Here is an 18,860-nt window from a genome sequence, read left to right on the forward strand (position 1 = left end):
GGCTTAGTCAGTCTGTCTTTAGGAGAAGGGCTGCTTTCTGAACTGGATCTTTCGAAAAGCAGTCCAAGCCTGAACCTAAGCTAAATTAAATTCTTATATTTTCAAATTTGTGTTTTGGACTGTTTGATAAATTCTAAACCGCTCTCTTCCCTGTGTGTCTCCCTTTCTTAATAGATTTTTTTGACCTCTATCTTATATTGGTGGCATAGGCAAGAGGCTTGGGACAGCTGTGACCTTCCCTGCGGCCCCGCCTGCCTCCTTCTCCAAATGTAGCCCGAGACGAGACTCCCGACGAAATCTTCTGCTGCCGTCGCTTCTGTTGAGCAGCGCGGCGGCAGTCAGGAACAAGACCTACATTGATCCGCTGCTGCCGCTTCTCTCCACAGCCAGCATAACACAAGAAGAAAAAGAAGCGCGGGGCTGCAGCAGCCTTCAGACATGCACTGTCGGCTCTGCCGGTCTCTGCCTCGTGACGTCAATTTCCCGTTCCAGGGGCAGAGGACCGGCACAGCCGACAACGCATGTCTGAAGGCTGCTGCAGCCCCGCGCTTCTTTTTCTTCTTCTGTCAGCGCTGCTGTAAAGAGGCCTGGGCCGGAGGGAGAGAAGAGAATGTGGCCACTGGCTGGAAATGGTAGGAGGAGAGAGAGGGAGAGCAGGGGAGAGCCAGGGGACAAGGACAAGAGCAGTGGAAAGCCAGAGAGCGATAGGGAGAGAAAGAGGGGACATAGAAAAGAGCAGGGGAGAGTCAGAGAGAGATGGGGAGAAAAAGAGAGGCCATGGAAAAGAGCAGGGGAGAGCCAGGGACATGGAAAAAAGCAGGGGAGAGCCAGAAAGAGATGGGGAGAGAAAAAGGGGCCATGGAAAAGAGCAGGGGAGAGCCAAAAAGAGATGGGGAGAGAAAGATGGGCCATGGAAAAAAGCAGGGGAGAGCCAGAAAGAGATGGGGAGAGAAAGAGGGGTCATGGAAAAGAACAGGGGAGAGCCAGGGACATGGAAAAGAACAGGGGAGAGCCAGGGACATGGAAAAGAGCAGAGGAGAGCCAGAGAGAGATGGGGAGAGAAAGAGGGGACATGGGCAGGAGAGAGAGAGAAGCTGCTGGGGAGAAACTGGGGGAGACCCTAGCTGTCAGACTGAGAAATGCTGGATGAAAGGAGGGAGAAAGAGGAAAAATGCTGGAAAAAGGGGGCAGAATGAGGGAAGACGTTGGTAGGGAGGGAAAGAGGAAAGACACTGGAAGGATGGGGTGAGAGAGGACATGCTGAATGGAAAAGGGTCAAGAGAGAGAACTGTCTAGAAGGAAGGGGAGATAGAGGGAGATAATGGACGGAAGGATTGGGAGAAGGTAATGGGTGGAAGGATGGCGAGAGAAAGAGGGATGACACTGGATGGAAGGGTAGGAGAGAAAGAGGGAAGGTGCTGGACATGGATGGAGGGGAGGGAAGTATATGGACATGGATGGAGGGAAGTGAGGAGAAATGCTGGATATGGATGGAGGAGAAACTGTTGAATTTAAGAGCTGGATCGGGATACTGAAGGATAGGGACAGGGCTACAGATGGTAAGACAGGACGCATAAGGACACAGGAGGAAGGTGAACATGGTGAGAGAAAAAATATCAAATGGAAAGAAGACACTGCATAAAACAGAAGACACTGGGACCAAAGCGAATAGAAAAACTAAATGATCATACAACAAAGGTAGAAAAAAGTATTTTATTCAGAATTTATTAACTGGAATATGTCAGCTTTTGGAAATGTGCATCTGTGATGTTTTGCATGTAAGTTTCAATTTTTCTAGTATTGCTGCATGCTGAGTCTGACTTCTTGAGGTAACTTTCCAGTTCAATATTTTGCCTTCATATATGTTGTGTCATGTGTTTTTCATGTGTGATCAAGGTGCAGTATTCTGCTAGCGTGTAGTATTTTCAGCCCTTTTTGGGGTTTTTTTTTGTTTCACTAGGTTGTGTACTGGTGTTTTAGAGCCCGGTGTAATTACAGTGCTGCCTTTCCACGCATAAGGTTGTAGCTCGTCCTGTTCTTAGGATTAGTACTGTTATGGTTTGGTAAGGTTATGAGTGTGTTTTTGCACAAGTTTGTGTATAGTGTTTTGCAGTGGAGAGATTGTGTATTGGCCTTACTGAGGTGGCACCAAATCATCAGAAAGGGTTTTAGAGCCTAAATCATGACACACTACCTCTTGAAGGATCTACATATAGTCGTTCATAAAAAGAGCTCATTGTGAACACTTCCCACCCTAAAAGGGTGTTTTGTGGCTCTACAAGAGAATTGTGATATTATGATCCCTTGTTTCTTATTGTTGACGGTCTGCATTTTCCTTATGGGTGGTATATTGGTTTATTAGGTTCTGCCCAGTGTTATGGTACAGTAAGGTTTATGAGTGTGTTTTTGCACAAATTTGTTAATAGTGTTTTGCAGTTGAGCAATTGTGGTTAGTACATGCTTTGAGCAACCACTTTATTCTTTGACATATGATACATATTTAATATCTAAATTTAATAAAAGGTATGGTGACTTATTTGTTTTCTGTGTTGTCAGACAATTATGGATGTAAGCCCCGCCCCTGGCCCCACCCCTAATCCCACCCCCTTTAGCCTCCCCAAACAGTTGGGCGACCGACCGCCTATGATTGGTGGGGGAAAAAAAACTTCCTTTCTTCTGACAAGGATATCTACTGGTTTTATACATTTTATATCTCTGTCCTCTGACTTTATAGTCCCTCCCTGCTCACCCTTCTCCCACCCATCCCCTAGGCTAGCTCTGTCTATACAAGAAAACCAAGAGGCAATTATCTTCACCGAATATCTTAACATAGTACACCTCACACTTGTCAAACATATCAACATGTCTTTTATTCAATGCAATTATATGTGGTGCCTTAGTCCTAAGACAAACCATCTGGTACCTTAGACCTTGCTCCATCTGTCTCCAAGTATCAGCTATGAAAGACGAAATCAACAAACTCAAGAAGGAATTGGCTACAATCAAGGAAGCACCCAGGACTATCCAAATCCCAGTGAATTTACTACCAGCACTGTCACAGAGAATAAAACAAAAAAAGGAATAGATGACTATAACCTGTGACAGAATAATTAATCCTCTCAATCTTTACCCCTGTGTAATTCCTTTGCTTCACTGGAGCATTATGAAGTTCAGAATAGAAGAGTCAGAGGCAAGCAATGTAACTCAATTCAAGAGACCCCCCCCCCCCCCCAAAAAAAAAAAAAAAAAAAAAACAATGATAGATTGGCTCAAAGCAGTAAACTCTTACTGCTAGGAGACTCCATTATAAACGGCATTAATTTAGGAACACAGTTCAAGGGTCCCAATCTATTTCAATAGATCCTCAGGTACCAAAAGTACCAAACAAATACTGAACGTGATCCAAGAAGAAAGTAAGGATTCTAATACTGACATTGTAATCCACCGGGAGACAAAATGGCATGGCCAACAATAGCAACTCTGGAGAACAGAGAGCGTTCAAGAAACTTGGGGAAGGACTCAAGGATTTGGTTAGGACTGCAGATTTTTCTAAAGTTATCACTATATATGGGAAGGGAGAGAAAAGACTACGTAAAACAAAGGAGTTCAATAAATGGATTGAAACTTGGTGTAAAGCAGAAGGTTTCAGATACATATGAGGATGGGGCTGTACATGGCAAAATCACAGGCTGTGAGGAGTGGCCTAATGGTTAGGGTGGTGGACTTTGGTCCTGGGGAACTGAGGAACTGAGTTCGATTCCCACTTCAGGCACAGGCAGCTCCTTGTGACTCTGGGCAAGTCTCTTAACCCTCCATTGCCCCATATAAGCCGCATTGAGCCTGCCATGAGTGGGAAAGCGCGGGGTACAAATGTAACAAAAATAAAAATAAATAATGATGGGCTACATCTTTCTGTGACAAGAAAACTGATCCTTTAGGGAAAATTCCAATGCTATGTTTCTACGCATTTAAACTATTAGAGGGATTGACAATAGGAAGAAAGGGAATTCACCCCCAGCAACAACATGATAGCAGTGGGGTTAGTAACCATCAGAACGCACTTAACACAGGAAAAGCAATGAGCATAACTGCTCGTAGCCTAAGTAAAATGGTTCAAGATTTGCAAGCCCTGATATTTGAAGAAGACTTGGATATTGTTGCTATTACAGAGACATGGTTCAATGACTCATGAATGGGATGCAACCATACCGGGCTATAATCTTTTAAGGAAGGATAGGTAGGGCCAAAGAGATGGAGGAGTGACACTGTACAAAAAATATCAGAGCAGCTGAAATGAAGGGGATCTGGGGAAAGGAAGAGGCTATATGGATTGTTCTGGAAAGAGAAGATGGAAACTGAATCTACACGGGTGTTATCTACAGATCTCTGCCACACATGGAGAAGCTGGACAACGATCTGATAGAAGATATCCATAAGTTGGTATGAAAGGAAAGGCGCCTGATGTGCACTGGAACGTCCCGTTGGCAGAACTGAAAAAAAGTAGGGATATCATGAATGTCTGTGAAAGTGCCTTGCTCAGACAAATGGTGAAAGAAATCACAAGGGAAGGGTCAACGTTGGATCTAGTGCCCTCAAATGGAGGCAGTGTTCCCAATGTCCAGGTGGGTGCTCACCTAGGCAATAGTAATCATCACACGATATGGTTTGATATAAGAGTGAAAGTGGAATGCAGCAGCACGAAACTCAGAAAGTGCTGGATTTCAGATGTGCTGATTTTGGTAAAATGAGGGGAATACCTGAAGGAGGAGCTAATGGCATGGGTACACATATGTGAAGTGGAAGCGAAGTGGTCCGAGCTGAAAGCTGCTATAAGTATTGCAACTGATCTTTACACAAGGAAAGTAAACAAAAACGAGAGAAACAGGAAGCCTAAATGGTTCTCCAAAAAGATGGCGGAAAAAATAAGGCCATTAAGGCTTCGTTCAAGAAATATAGAAGACTGCAACAGGAGGACCACAGAAAAGATTACTGGTTTATACTCAAAGAAGCGAAGAGGAAAATACGGCTAGGAAAAGTGCAGGCAGAAGAAACAATGGCTAAAGATGTAATGAGAGATGACAAGACCTTTTTCAGATATATTGGGGAAAGGAAGAAAAGATAGGAATGGAATTGTAAGACTGAAAGATGCTGAGAATGGCTTTCTAGAGCACGATGAGGATAAAACAAATGTGCTAAACAAAAACTTCTCAGAAGAAAATCCTGGAGAAGGACTGTGGTTGGCTGCTGAGGGTATATCTGGGAACTGAGTAGATATTGCACCGTTCATGGAAGAAAGCGTTTATAAGCTACTTGAAAATCTAATAGTGAACAAAACAATGGGGCCAGATGGGATACATCCCAGGATACTGAGGGAGTTCAGAGAAGGCCTCATATATATCTATATATCTATACCTATAAATAACAAATCTTTAGAGACTGGAGAAGTTCCTCAAGGCTAGAGACAAGCTAATGTGGGCCCCTCTTCACAAAAGCAGGGACAGGGAAGTAGTGGGAAATTAAAGGCTGGTAAGCCTCATGTCGGTGGTAGGAAAAATAATGAACTGAAGGAAAGGATGGTTAGCTTTCTAGAAGCCAATGGGTTACAGAATTCAAGGCAACATGGCTTAACTAAAGGAAAGCCCTGCGAAACAAATCTGATTAGCTTTTTTGATGGGGTGACCAAACAACTGGATAAAGGACACGGCTAGATGTAATCTACTTGGATTTCTGCAAAGCCTTTGATACGGTCTCTCACAGAAGACTCATGAATAAGCTGAGTGGACTGAACTTAGGACCCAAAGTGGTGAAATGGATGGAAACTGGTTGACTGACAGGCGACAGAGAGAGGTGGTAAATAGAATCTGCTTGGAGGAAAGGAGAGTGAGCAGTGGAATGCCTCAGGGGTTAGTGCTGGGGCCGATTCTGTTTAACATATTTGTGAGAGATATTGATGGAGGAATAGAAGGAAAAGTTTGCCTTTTTGCAGATGATGTGAAGACAGCCAATAGAGTGGATATCCTGGAGGGTGTAAAAACCATGAGAAGGGGATCACTAAATGTTGGAAAAATGGTCAAGGGTCTGGCAGTTAAAATTTAATGCAAAAAAGTGCAGAAATCCAAAAGAGATGTACCAGATAGGAGGGGAGAGATTGGTAAGCTCAGCTCAGGAAAGGGACCTTGGGGCGATGGTGTCTTAGGATGTCAAGGTGATGAAGCAATATGACAAGGCGGTGGCAGCAGCCAGAAGGATGCTATGCTGAATAGAGAGGGGTATAACCAGTAGAAAAAAGGAGGTGTTGATGCCCCTGTATAAGTCATTGGCAAGGCCCCACTTGGAGTATTTTGTTCAGTTTTGGAGGTCGTATCTTGCTAAAGATGTAAAAAGACTGGAAGCAGTTTAAAGGAAAACGACGAAAATGGCATGCAGTTCGCACTGCAAGACGTACGAGGAGAGATTTGACCTGAAGAAAAAGAGAACCAGGGGGTGATATGATACAGATATTCACATATTTGAAAGGTATGAATCCACAAACAAGCCTTTTCCAGAAACGGGAAGGTGGTAGAACTAGAGGAGATGAATTGAGGTTAAAAGGAGGCCGCCTCACTAATGTCAGAAAGTGTTTTTGTGCCCTCCCACAGCAGGTGGTTGAGATGAAAACCTTAACGGAATTCAAAAATGCGTGGGATAAACACATAGAAATCCTGTTCAGAAGGAATCAATCCAAAGAAGTTTAGTGAAGACTAGTTTGCAACACTGGTAATTGGGAAGCAAAACCAGTACTGGACAGACTTCTATGGTCTGTGCCCTGATCATGGCTGGATAGATTTGGATGGGCTGGAATGGAGCTTTTCAGGAGCATCGATGACAACTTCAGAAGTTTTAGAACAAGGACAGTGCTGGACAGACGGCTAAGGTCTATGCCCTGAAAATGGAATGGACAAATCAAGATCAGGTATACATATGTTGTATCTCCTATTTTTATTTGGATTTTCGCTCACATTTGTTTTTCAGTAGTAACTCGAGATGAGTTACATGGGGTATTTCTCTGTCCCAGGAGGGTTCACAATCTAAGTTTGTACCTGAGGCAATGGAGGGTTAAGTGACTTGCCTAAGATCACAAAGAGCAGGAGGAGGAAGTGATGTCACGGTACTAGATCGCCGTTGAGTCCGTAGCTCCGACACTTTCCTACCTTCAATTAGCTAAACCTGCTAACATACGACCTGTATCCTGTTCCCCTACATCACGTTTGATATCTGTGAGGCAATTGTGAGATGAGCAAAATTATGTCAGGGTTTGGAAGGATGGGGAGCGCCATTCTGCCAGACAATCTGGTAAGGGCCTGCAACACCACGTCACCTGCACGCCTTCCTCATTCCAACTCTGATTCCGCTCTGTCATTAACTAATGCATGTTATGTGCTTCCTAAGTGGGGTCCCCCGAAGAATCTAGCCAAATGTCATGAGAAGGTATGTGTAGATAAAATCCTCCAAGGAGAAGATTCCTGAGCACATGGACGCTTTTGTCACTGATCTCCGTGAGTTGGGAGGCCATGTGGAGGAGTTGGGAGGCCATGTGGAGGACTTGGGAGGCGCGCACGGACGATCACGCTGAACAGATAAATAGTGCTGATTCCGGTCTTACAAAGCTTTTGGCTCACTATGAGGACCTGCAGTATAAAGTTGACAACTTGGAGAACTGGGGGCACCGAAATAATCTCCGCCTCCGAGGAGTCCCCGAGACTGAAGATACAGAGGATGTACCTACTATTGCGCGGGTGCTCAGTGATAAATTGCTGGGGATGTAGCTTGACTCTGGCAAAACTCTGATCAAGATAGTGCATAGAGCCTTGGGGAAACCAGCAGACAACTGTCCTCAAGATACTATAGTGCACCTTGCCTCTTATCCTCTTAAAGAATGCTTATTGCAGTGAGGTCACCAGTTATCTCATGTGCATCACAATGAGCCAAGGTCCTGGTATACCAGGACCTGTCGCAATTCACGCTGTCCCAGAGGCGTGCGATGAAGCCTGTTTTGGATGTACTGGTTAAAAAAAAAAAAAGATCCCTTACTGTTGGGCTTTTCCCTTCGCACTCTGCTTTACTGCTAGAGGGAAGCAGCATCGTGTTTGTCAGCTTGCTGAGGCCTGGAGGATTCTTCATGACACTGGGCTGATGCCTAATGAGGTCCCGCCGGTAGATTTGGCTTTCTCCACCAGGGCCAAGCTTCAAAAATGGAAACGTGTCACCCATAAAGATAAGAACAACACTGCTTCTACTTGATCCATCTCGGTGGACTCTGACAAACGGGGGGAGGGGGGGATTTGTTAAGGGCGGGTAGGTTATATGTGAATGGGTGGGAGAGTGTGGGACAGGTCTTGAGTGGTGTACTGCGTATGCCTTGTAGCGCTATAGAAGTGATAAATAGTAGTAGTAGTAGTAGTGTACTGGTTGCTGTGGGGCAGTGGCGTACCGAGGGGGGGGCGGTGGGGGCAGACCGCCCCGGGTGCTAACCAATGGGGGGGTGTTCTAAAACTTCTACCTTCTCTGCTCCGGCGCTCCGCTGCTCCAGCGCTCCGGCCGTCAGTTTCGACTTCCCCTGGGCCCTAATGCTGCACCGGCACGCGCCTTACACACCTCTGCGCCGCGGCTCAGGCTGACTTGTCTCCTCCCAGCGGTTCCTCTCTCTCTCCCCCTCTCAGTTTCGTCCGAGTTCGACACGAGTCCCGCCCAAATGACGTGACGTCATGACGCCAGAGTCACCAGACGCCTTCCTCGTTCGAATTCCTCCCCCTGCGGCACCCTGCGTGCCAGTGCGACTTGGCCTTCTGCCTTCCTGCTGCAGTATGTCTCTCAGTGTTTGGCTGGCCTGGCTCCTGACCTGCATAGAGTGAGTTGCAGTCCGGATACTTGTTGATGACTCAATTTTGAAACTAAAGGACAGCTGAAATAATTCCAAGCAGGTAGTGGTTTCTTTGATTGAAATTGATGTACCAGCTAGGAGGTATTGGTATGATCAATTTTCTCCTGTCCTGTTAAACAAACAGATCTTTGTAATGATGATTTATGGTTGTTAAAGTTATTTTATCTTTGAGAAGTCATTGTGAGGTTGTTCCCGTTTCTTTTTAAGAGAAATTCCTATCCCTTGTAGATTTTAGTCTAGTTTTCCAAAGGGATGCTCAGTCCTGACTCCTCTCTCTGAGTCCGTCACAAGTTGCTCAGCTGCACTGAGTTTTATTTTCGTTTTCCCACCCAGGCATCCATTTTTCTCTTATTTTGGCTACTATTCTCATTTTAAATCTCTCTCTTTTTTTTTTGTTGATGGTGCTGCTACTAGCCATAGGTATCTTTGAAGGATAATCTACCTCTTGCTGCCTTTCCTACTTCTATGCCTTCCCTTTGGAACCATTAGAATGACTTAAGAGATAAGCAGTAGTTCATTCTCTCATGTAATTCACGAAAATGTCTGTAAAATTTAAATATGAGATGCAAATGAGCTAGACTTCATGTGAGATTTCTCATGTATTATCACAGCTTTTGTCCTGTTTAGATTGTAAGCTCTGTCGAGCAGGGACTGTCTCTTCATGTTCAAATGTACACACTGCGTATGTCTAGCGCTATAGAAATGATAAGTAGTAGTGTAGAGGGAGTGGTGCCGTGGTGGTCTAATCCTTTTTACTACTGTCAGATCACCACTAATTAACAATTATTGTTGAAATCTTAGGTTATTAAAGTTGTACTCCATGTACTGACTGACATTTTAAAGAAACAAATTCTAATATGGTACAGACTTATTTTATTTATTTATTGCATTTGTATCCCACATTTTCCCACCTCTTTGCAGGCTCAATGTGGCTTACAATACATCACGAATGATGGACATGTATAGGAGAATATACATTTAGTATAACATAAGGATCTTGGGTACTATGATAGTGATGAAACATGATAGTAGAGTAACAAGCAAATGTTGTAAGACAATTCTGGATATATGTGTAGGATTCATATTTGTTGATCTTTGTGGTATGCCTTGTTAAAGAGATGAGTCTTCAGTAGTTTGCGGAAGTTAGTTAATTTGTAGATCGTTTTCAAGCTGCGTGGCAGCTCGTTCCAGAATTGTGTGCTCAAGTAGGAAAAGGTTGAAGCATGCGTTAGTTTGTATTTTAGACCTTTACAGTTGGGGAAGTGAAGACTAAGGAATGTGCGGGATGATTTTTTAGCATTCCTGGGTGGTAAGTCTATCAGGTCTAACATGTAGGCTGGGGCATCTCCGTGAATGATTTTGTGAACTAGGGTACATATTTTGAACGTGATGTGTTCTTTGAGTGGGAGCCAGTGTAGTTTTTCTCGTAGGTCTTTCGCACTTTCATATTTTGTTTTACCGAATATGAGTCTAGCTGCTGTGTTCTGAGCTGTCTGAAGTTTCTTGATTATTTGCTCTTTGCAACCAGCGTACACACATTTGTGCAATTAAAAGTCCTGTTTGTTCAGCAATATGCCAGTTGGTAAAATGGTTCCTTTTCCGCCCCCAGCAATGGCTGCACCGTTGCAGTGTTTTCTGCAGTCCTGTAATGGATAGTGCTATATAAATGCAAATTTCCATTTTCTGCATAATGGATTTTGCAAGGCTTAGACCAAAGAATTGGTTATTTTCTTGCTCTAGATTTTTGAAGCTCCTATCTTCAGCATTTTTTTCTTGATCACTTTATTTTCTCAACCCTCTTTGCCCCCTCTTCCCTGCAAAAAATCAATGCATCTACCTTGTGACTGTTTCTGATACTCTCAGTGATGACAATGTTTAATGCAACATAAGTTCTCTGCCATAAGCTGAAAACAGTTTCTTCTTCCACCAAACTTCATTACAGCTGCGACCTAGCGCCTTCTGCTTCCTGCACACTCTAGTGCACTCCTCTCCTCTATCCCTGCTGGCCACCAGTCTATCATCGGCAGAAGAATCTTGGATCACTTCCATTCCAGCCAGCAGCCAGGTAATTAGGCCCCGTGGCACGATCTAATAAATTTCATTGCATTTCCTGTTGCTGCTAGTTTGACAAGAGCAGCAAGCTGCAGCTGGGGGGGGGGGGGGGGGGGGGTGGGGGTAGTCATAAAATGTGAAAAGGGAGGATGGGGGGGGGGGCAAGAACACTACTCTGGATGGGAGAGAAAGAGGGCATAATGATGGTGGAGGGGACAGACATAGGGGCGGACTGCACTAGAAATGAGAGAAGAAAGGGCAGACCAGACACTGGATGGAAAGGGGAAGAGAAAGGAGGCAGATGCTGGATGGAAAGGGGCAAGAGAGAGGGGGGGGTATACGCTGATGAAACGCAGGGAGAGAAAGGGCAGACACACATGCGGCTGAATGGAAAGGGGCAGAGAGAGGGGGCAGACTCTAGATGGAAAGGAGCAGCCAATGGATGAACAGGGGAAGACACTGGATGTAAAGTGGTGATTGTTGGTATTTGTTAGTTTTTTCAGATTTTGTATTAATTGACAGTAGGCGTACTGGATTTTACATTTTGGATTTTGCTACAGTATGTATTTTCCTGTCTCCTGGAGCGCTCATAATTTTTTATAAAGAATTTCTAAAATCTTTGTAATTATAAGAAAGCAACAGATGGTTAGAAATCTCCATTCCACCAACTGGTTCATATTTATTCTGAAATTTTTAAAGAAATTCGAGGTGGGATACCAACATGAAAAGACATCGACTCAGTGCAGCACAACAAAGAAAAATTAAAAAAGCAAAAGAGGAGGTGATTGAAGCAATGTCTGGATCTATGTTGAAATATGTAATGCCTTCAACATCGCATACAGGTCATGAAAATTTGGAAGAAGGTGGCGCATCTAAAGCACCTATACTAGAAACAACACAAGATGATTCAGATGACACAGGGCTGAAAGATGACAATGAATCATCATCATCTATAAGCACTGATAATGAGGAAGAGAAAGGATTGATAGCAATGGAGAAGAAAGAGACACTAGTAGTAAATACCAACAAGAGTTTGAAGAAATGGCAACAAATGATATTTTACTTTATTCTGATATCGCTTCTTGGCCAATACCGGTTCCAGATGACTTGAGAGTTAATCTGGTTAAAAGAGGAAGTGAATCTCTTCAGAATAAAGATGGACCTTTCTCTGCAGTTCAATGAGAAGGAAAAAAGAGCAAAGGAGGCAGTCGACACTTAACAACTTCATGGTTTTATAAATCTTTACCAAAGGGTGACAAAGTATTGAGAGCTTGGATGGCTTACTCAAAATCAAAAAATTGTTTGTTTTGTTTTTGCTGCAGACTGTTTGCAGATAATGAGACAAAAGCTGGAACATCAGTTTTTATAACTGGCTTTAAAAACTGGTGGAAGTACCCAGCTCTACTTATCAGTTTCGACGCAGAAAAAGCGTTTGATAGAGTGGACTGGGGCTTCCTGTTTGGTATATTAAAGGCTTATGGGATAGAAGGCTGGTTTAATGAGGCTGTGCGAACATTGTATGAAGACCCTGAGGCATGTGTGTACGCAAATGGTATAACTTCAGATAGATTTAAGATTAGAAGAGGGACTAGACAGGGATGCCCTCTCTCCCCATTACTGTTTGTTTTAACTTTGGACCCGCTGTTGCGGGAGCTGCAGCTTAATTCCGATGTGAAAGGGGTGCATGTAGGGGATTTTCTCTTTAAAACAGCTGCTTTTGCAGATGACTTATTGGTATTAATAACTGAACCAAAAGATTCCCTGCCTTACCTGATGGAGAGTCTGGCGGAGTATGGGGACTTCTCTGGTTTCCGATTAAATCTCTTAAATTCGGAAGCGTTGGCTAGTTCAGACGATTTGCGGAGGTCGTGGGGAGCGGGGTTCCCATTACAGTGGGCAAACGATTCATTTAAATATCTAGGGATCCAATTGGCAATGAACCCGACAAAGATATATGAAATTAATGTGCAAAGGTTCCTCCGGGAGACAAAGGAGCAACTGATGAATTGGGCTAATTTGCCATTAACATTATTGGGACGATTACATTTGTTCAGAATGATGGTTTTCCCTAGATGGCTTTATCTTCTACAGACCCTTCCTCTGTGTTTACTCAAAAAAGACTTAGAAGCCCTTAGGAAATTAGTGATGAAATTCTGTTGGGGGGGGTGGAAAATCTAAAGTGAGGTGGAAATATTTATTAGGGGCACAAAAGATGGGTGGCTTAGGACTCCCAGACATCCGGAAGTATAACCAGGCATGCCTGTTAAGGCATCTGAGAGATTGGTTGATGGATTCAGATATCTATACACATGTGGAACTTGAGCGAAACCTCTTCAGGCCTTGGCACCTGGTTTCCCTAGTGCATTCTCCAAGGAGAGATTTGCCAGAAAAAGTAAGAGGAAGTATACTGTTAAAGTCAATGAGACAGGTGTGGAAAACAGTGCTCATGTATTGGGGGCAGGATAGTAGAGGAAGTGTATGGTTACCTTTGAGGGGGAATGTGTCATTTAGGCCGGGAGATGAAAATAGGATTTTCCGACTATTAGAGAATAAGGGAATCCATTCGATGGATGAGCTGGTAAGGGAAGACGGATCCTTGCTCTCGTATACTGACTTTTTGGAGAAGTGTGGGCAGGCGACGGCTGCCTGGTTGGCGTACAGGCAGTTGTCTCATTATGTGAACACCCTCCCACCGGATAGCCTGCACCCACGGTTTGGGAGACAATTAAGAGAATTATTAGAAGGAGATGCAGTGTCCTGGTTTTATGGTAAATTGGGTAGACTCGCAATGGAACGGGACCTGACAGAGGTAGCAAATAGATGGAGCATAGAGTCGGGCAAAACCATCTCTACACAGTTAATATCGTCAGCTCTTCAGAGTGGGGTAGCCATAGTACACAATGCAGAATTACAGGAGTGTCACTTTCGCACTATCCATCGGGCGTATTTCTCTCAGAGACAAGCTTTTAGAGCAGGAGTATCGACTACACAGCACTGTAGGAAATGCTTTAGGTTGGAGGCAAACTTCTTTCATGGGATCTGGCAATGTAGGTCAATATCACTATTTTGGTCGGCAATTGGCAAATACTTGACCAAAGTGTTGGGGCGCACAATAACTTTAACTTTTGAAAGAGCTGTATTCAGTGTGCCTAGACTCTGGATGGGAACCACAAAGGGGGAGAAATTGTTTCTTAGCAAGGCCTGCATCTTGGGGAAAAAATGCATCCTACTTCATTGGACTAATGATTGCCCACCCTCCTTTTGGCACTGGAGGAATCGACTTCAAGAATTGCTGACATGGGAGTCTGGAGGGGCAGGACTGTCGCCGGGAAGGCAGCGGAGGTTCCTAGCAATATGGGGGGCATACATAAACACTATATCACCTAAGGCGAGAAGTCATATCTTGAATAGACTTCCCTGGAACCAGTAAAGAGAATTTGCCTGTAAGCAATGCACGGGGAGGGGAGGGGAGGGGGAGGGGGGAAGTTTGGGGAGATATGGAAGAAGAGATTTGGGTTAGGAAGATTAAAGACTAGTTTTGGCTCTGTTTATCAGGATCTCTTATTGTATATGTTAACTGAGTTTCAATATGTATCATGGTTAACTTTTGTTACAGGGAAGTGTCTGGATGATATAGGTTAATATCATTATGAAGTTAGTAAAGCATACCAACCTGAGAAGGGGGGGATGGGGGGTAAAGGGGAATAGGGGGGAGAAAAGTTACTAAATCATAAATCTGGTAGCTGTTTTGCACTATCTTTAACACTGTTACATGAGAGGTTATTGCCGCAATGTTAAGTTTACACTTATATGGTTTGCTGTCTTTGTATTATGTTCTTAATAAAAATATTGAAATATATAATTCTCAAAAAAAAAAAAAAAAAAAAAACTGGTGGAAGTTAAATCCTAAAGTTCCTGAACATGAGCAATCTGAACAACATCTCTCCTGCTTAGAAAAATGGAAGACCTTGGCAATGGGACTACAACTCCAAAAAACTATTGATAAAATCCATCAAGTGGAAATGGATAAAGAGAGAAAAAACTGGAGACATTTTATATCGTCTTTTGGATGTAATCATGTTTTTGGCGAAACAAAACCTTCCTTTCCGTGGACACAGAGAGGATAGGTCATCAGAAAACAAAGGAAATTTTTTGGAGTTGATAGAATTACTCTCAAATTATGACCCAATTTTGAAGGAACATTTTGTAAAAATCAATCATACTGTTTCTTCTGAAAGGAGAGTGGCTTCATACTTATCTCCCAAAATTCAAAATGAATTCATTCATCTTCTGGGAAATTATGTCAAAGAAAAAAATAGAGGCAGATATTAAAAAAGCAAAATACTTTGGAATTCTTTTTGATAGCACTCCTGATGTTTCACACACTAATCAAATGTGTGAAGAACACCATATTAAAGATGATAAAGTTGAAAAAAAGGAATCATTCTTGGGCTTCTTTCCTATTTCCGGGAAGACTGCTGCTGAACTCACAGAACAGATCTTGAAACAACTGGATAGTAATGGACTGGACATAAACCTCTGTCGCGGTCAAGGATATGACAACACTGCAACTATGGCTGGTATTCATGGTGGTGTTCAGGCAAAAATCAAAGAAATTAATCCCAAGTCTTTATTTGTGCCTTGTGCAAATCATTCTCTGAACCTTTGCGGAGTTCATTCTTTTGGAAGTGTTTCTTCATGTATGACATTTTTTGGAACATTGGAAAAAATTTACTCATTCTTTTCAGTCTCAACTCATTGATGGAAGTGCTACAGAATGTAGGTGTAACAGTAAAAAGACTTTCCCAGACAAAGATGGAGTGCTCATTATGAAGCTGTGCATGCAGTAGACACATTTTGAAAAGTTAATCTCTACCTTTGAAGTACTGTGTGATCCAAAAGAAAATGTGGATACAAGAGTATCAGCTCAAATTTTGCTCCCTGCTGTGTGCAAGTTTCCTTTTCTGAGTTCTTTTTCTCTGGTGTGAAGTTTTAGGTGAGGTTAATCAGACACAAAAATATTTGCAAACAGCCGGAATCAGCCTTGAGCAATGTACAGCAAAAATGCAAGCTTTAAAATTGTTCCTTGAAGATCAGCGCACAGAAATTGTGGAGAAGGCCATTAACTATGCAACAACAAAATGTAAGGCAATGGACATTGCCATCGAAAAAATAATCAAATTTCGAAGAAGAATGCCTGGAGAAACAGCAAGAGATGCTGGTCTTACATTGCCAGAAGAAACCAAAAGGGCTATGTTTGAATGCCTTGATCGTTTTCACCAAGAATTGGAGACTCGTTCTAAAGCAATGGATCAAATAATGTCAGTGTTTGCTATCATTCAGCCATTCTCTCTGATTTTTGCAGAAGAAGAAAAACTTCAGAACTTGTTACCAAATACAGTTGAAATTTATGATGATTTTTCTCGTGAAGAAATTTTTGTCGAAATTTTTCGACTGCGGAGACAGTTAAAAGCTGTTGGAATCAATCTTGAAGAAACGAAGAAATGGACGGTATTGCAATTTCTAGAATTTATTGTGAAATGGGATTTTTATGAATCTGTGCCAAACTTATCTTTATGTTTAAGACTTTTCCTAACTATATGTATATCTGTTGCTTCATATGAAAAACTTTTCAAAATTAAAATTAATAAAAAGTTCTTCGATCAACTATGAGTTGATGAAAAGATAGATTGACAAATCTGGCTATACTGTCCATTGAACATGAATATGCAAAGGAGATCAATTTTGCTGAAGTCATTGACAAATTTGCAGAAGTTAAGGCTTGAAAACAGAAACTATGTTGTTGTTCTTCATTACTGCTACAGACCAATATGTAGGTTTTTCACATCTTTTTTCAAAAAATACATTAATGTAATTAAAAAGTATTAATCCTTTACTTTTTACTGTCTATTTCTTTTCTGGCCATTTATCTCATTTCATGATTATTGCTAAAAATAATTTTTTCATGGGGGGGGGGGCCTTAAAAAAAGGTCAGCCCCGGGTGTCAAGTATGCTAGGTACGCCACTGCTGAGGGGTCCTTGTTATCTGTCTGGTGGTGGGTGGGGAGTTGGGACATGGGTAGAGAGTGGGGGTGTGGATGGAAGGGGTATTTTCATAAAGGGGCGGGCTGTACATGTACTTTTGCTCTGGACAGGTTCCCACTAAACATTTGCTCTAACGTTTTACTTGTTTCTCCCATGACTGTGGATTTAGTTTTTGACTTACAACACCGCAAAAGCACCAAAAGTTAAAGAACTTTTGCATTTTCAACCACATATGGTATTTTTACAGGAAACACATTTCAGAAGGTAACACGAGAGATTCCCATCACATCCTTGTTACCCATATGTTTTCTGTGCCTCTGCTGCTGATGCCTCAAAGAAGATAAAATTATGTATCATACCTGATAATTTTCTTTCCATTAATCATAGCTGATCAATCCATAGACTGGTGGTGGGTTGTGTCCATCTACCAGCAGGTGGAGATAGAGAGCAATCCTTTTGCCTCCCTATATGTGGTCATGTGCTGCCGGAAACTCCTCAGTATGTCGATATCCAAGCTCCATCCGCAGGACTCAGCACTTAGAGAATTACACCCACAAAGGGACACTCTGCCCAGCTCACCACCGCCGAAACGGGGGAGGGAAATTAACCCAGCTCATCCCCACACAAGTGGGGGAGGGGAATCCGTCCAGCTCATCCCTGCGGAGCGGGGGAGGGACACCACCCCGCCGATGCGGGGGGATCTGGCTTATCCTGCAACCGCAACCGCGGGAGGAGCTGACTGACCCTAACACTGCCGAAGCGGGAAGGGTACAAAGCTGCCCTACAGCCGCACGAAGCGGGAGGGAGCGCCGGCAGAATTTATGTCTCAATCCAGCCCCGTAAAACGGAGGGGAGAGGAATGCAGCAGCTCACTGTAACACAAACTCGTCTCAACTCTTGAAGAATCCAATTGAAAAAACTTGAACACGAAGTCCTCCTGAACGAACTGAAGACTAAACTTGAACCTGAAATGCAACCAGAATATAAACAGTACAGATATCTGGGAGGGGCTATGGATTGATCAGCTATGATTAATGGAAAGAAAATTATCAGGTATGATACATAATTTTACCTTCCATATCATCATGCTGATCAATCCATAGACTGGTGGGATGTACCGAAGCAGTACTCACCCAGGGCGGGACATAGAAATCCCTGACCGCAACACTGAAGCTCCAAACCGGGCCTCCGCCCGAGCAGCCACAGTCAAGCGGTAATGCCTGGAGAAGGTATGGGCCGATGCCCAAGTTGCCGCCTTGCATATCTCTTCCAAGGAGACGGACCCGGCCTCTGCCATCGAGGCCGCCTGAGCTCTAGTGGAGTGAGCCTTCAGCTGAATAGGCGGCACCTTCCCCGCGGCCATATAAGCCGCTGCAATGGCTTCCTTGACCCATCTTGCCACTGTAGGCTTAGCAGCCTGCAGACCCTTACGAGGAACTGCAAACAGGACAAACAGATGATCCGATTTCCGGAAATCATTGGTCACTTCCAAGTATCTGATGATGACTCGTCTCACATCCAGAAATTTGAGAGCAGAGTATTCCTCTGGGTAGTCCTCCCTACGAAAGGAAGGGAGACAGAGCTGCTGATTCACATGGAAGCGAGAAACAATCTTGGGAAGGAAGGAAGGCACTGTGCGAATAGTCACTCCTGCCTCAGTGAACTGCAGAAAAGGCTCTCGACATGAGAGTGCCTGGAGCTCGGAAACTCTTCTGGCTGAAGTGATAGCCACCAAAAAGACTGCTTTCAACGTCAGGTCTTTCAGAGATGCCCTCGACAAGGGTTCAAAAGGCGGCTTCTGCAAGGCTCTTAGCACCAGGTTGAGATTCCACGCAGGCACCAC

General features: G+C 43.5%; 1 protein-coding gene across 4 annotated transcripts in view; it reads right to left on the reverse strand.

Annotated features, from left to right (window-relative positions):
• KMT5B (lysine methyltransferase 5B) overlaps nt 1-18,860 on the reverse strand; it is a 387,499-nt gene that overhangs the window by 281,250 nt on the left and 87,389 nt on the right. The gene's annotated exons all lie outside the window — the stretch shown is intronic.

The sequence above is a fragment of the Microcaecilia unicolor genome, chromosome 4 (genome assembly GCF_901765095.1).
Source record: "Microcaecilia unicolor chromosome 4, aMicUni1.1, whole genome shotgun sequence".
Taxonomy (NCBI): Eukaryota; Metazoa; Chordata; class Amphibia; order Gymnophiona; family Siphonopidae; genus Microcaecilia; species Microcaecilia unicolor.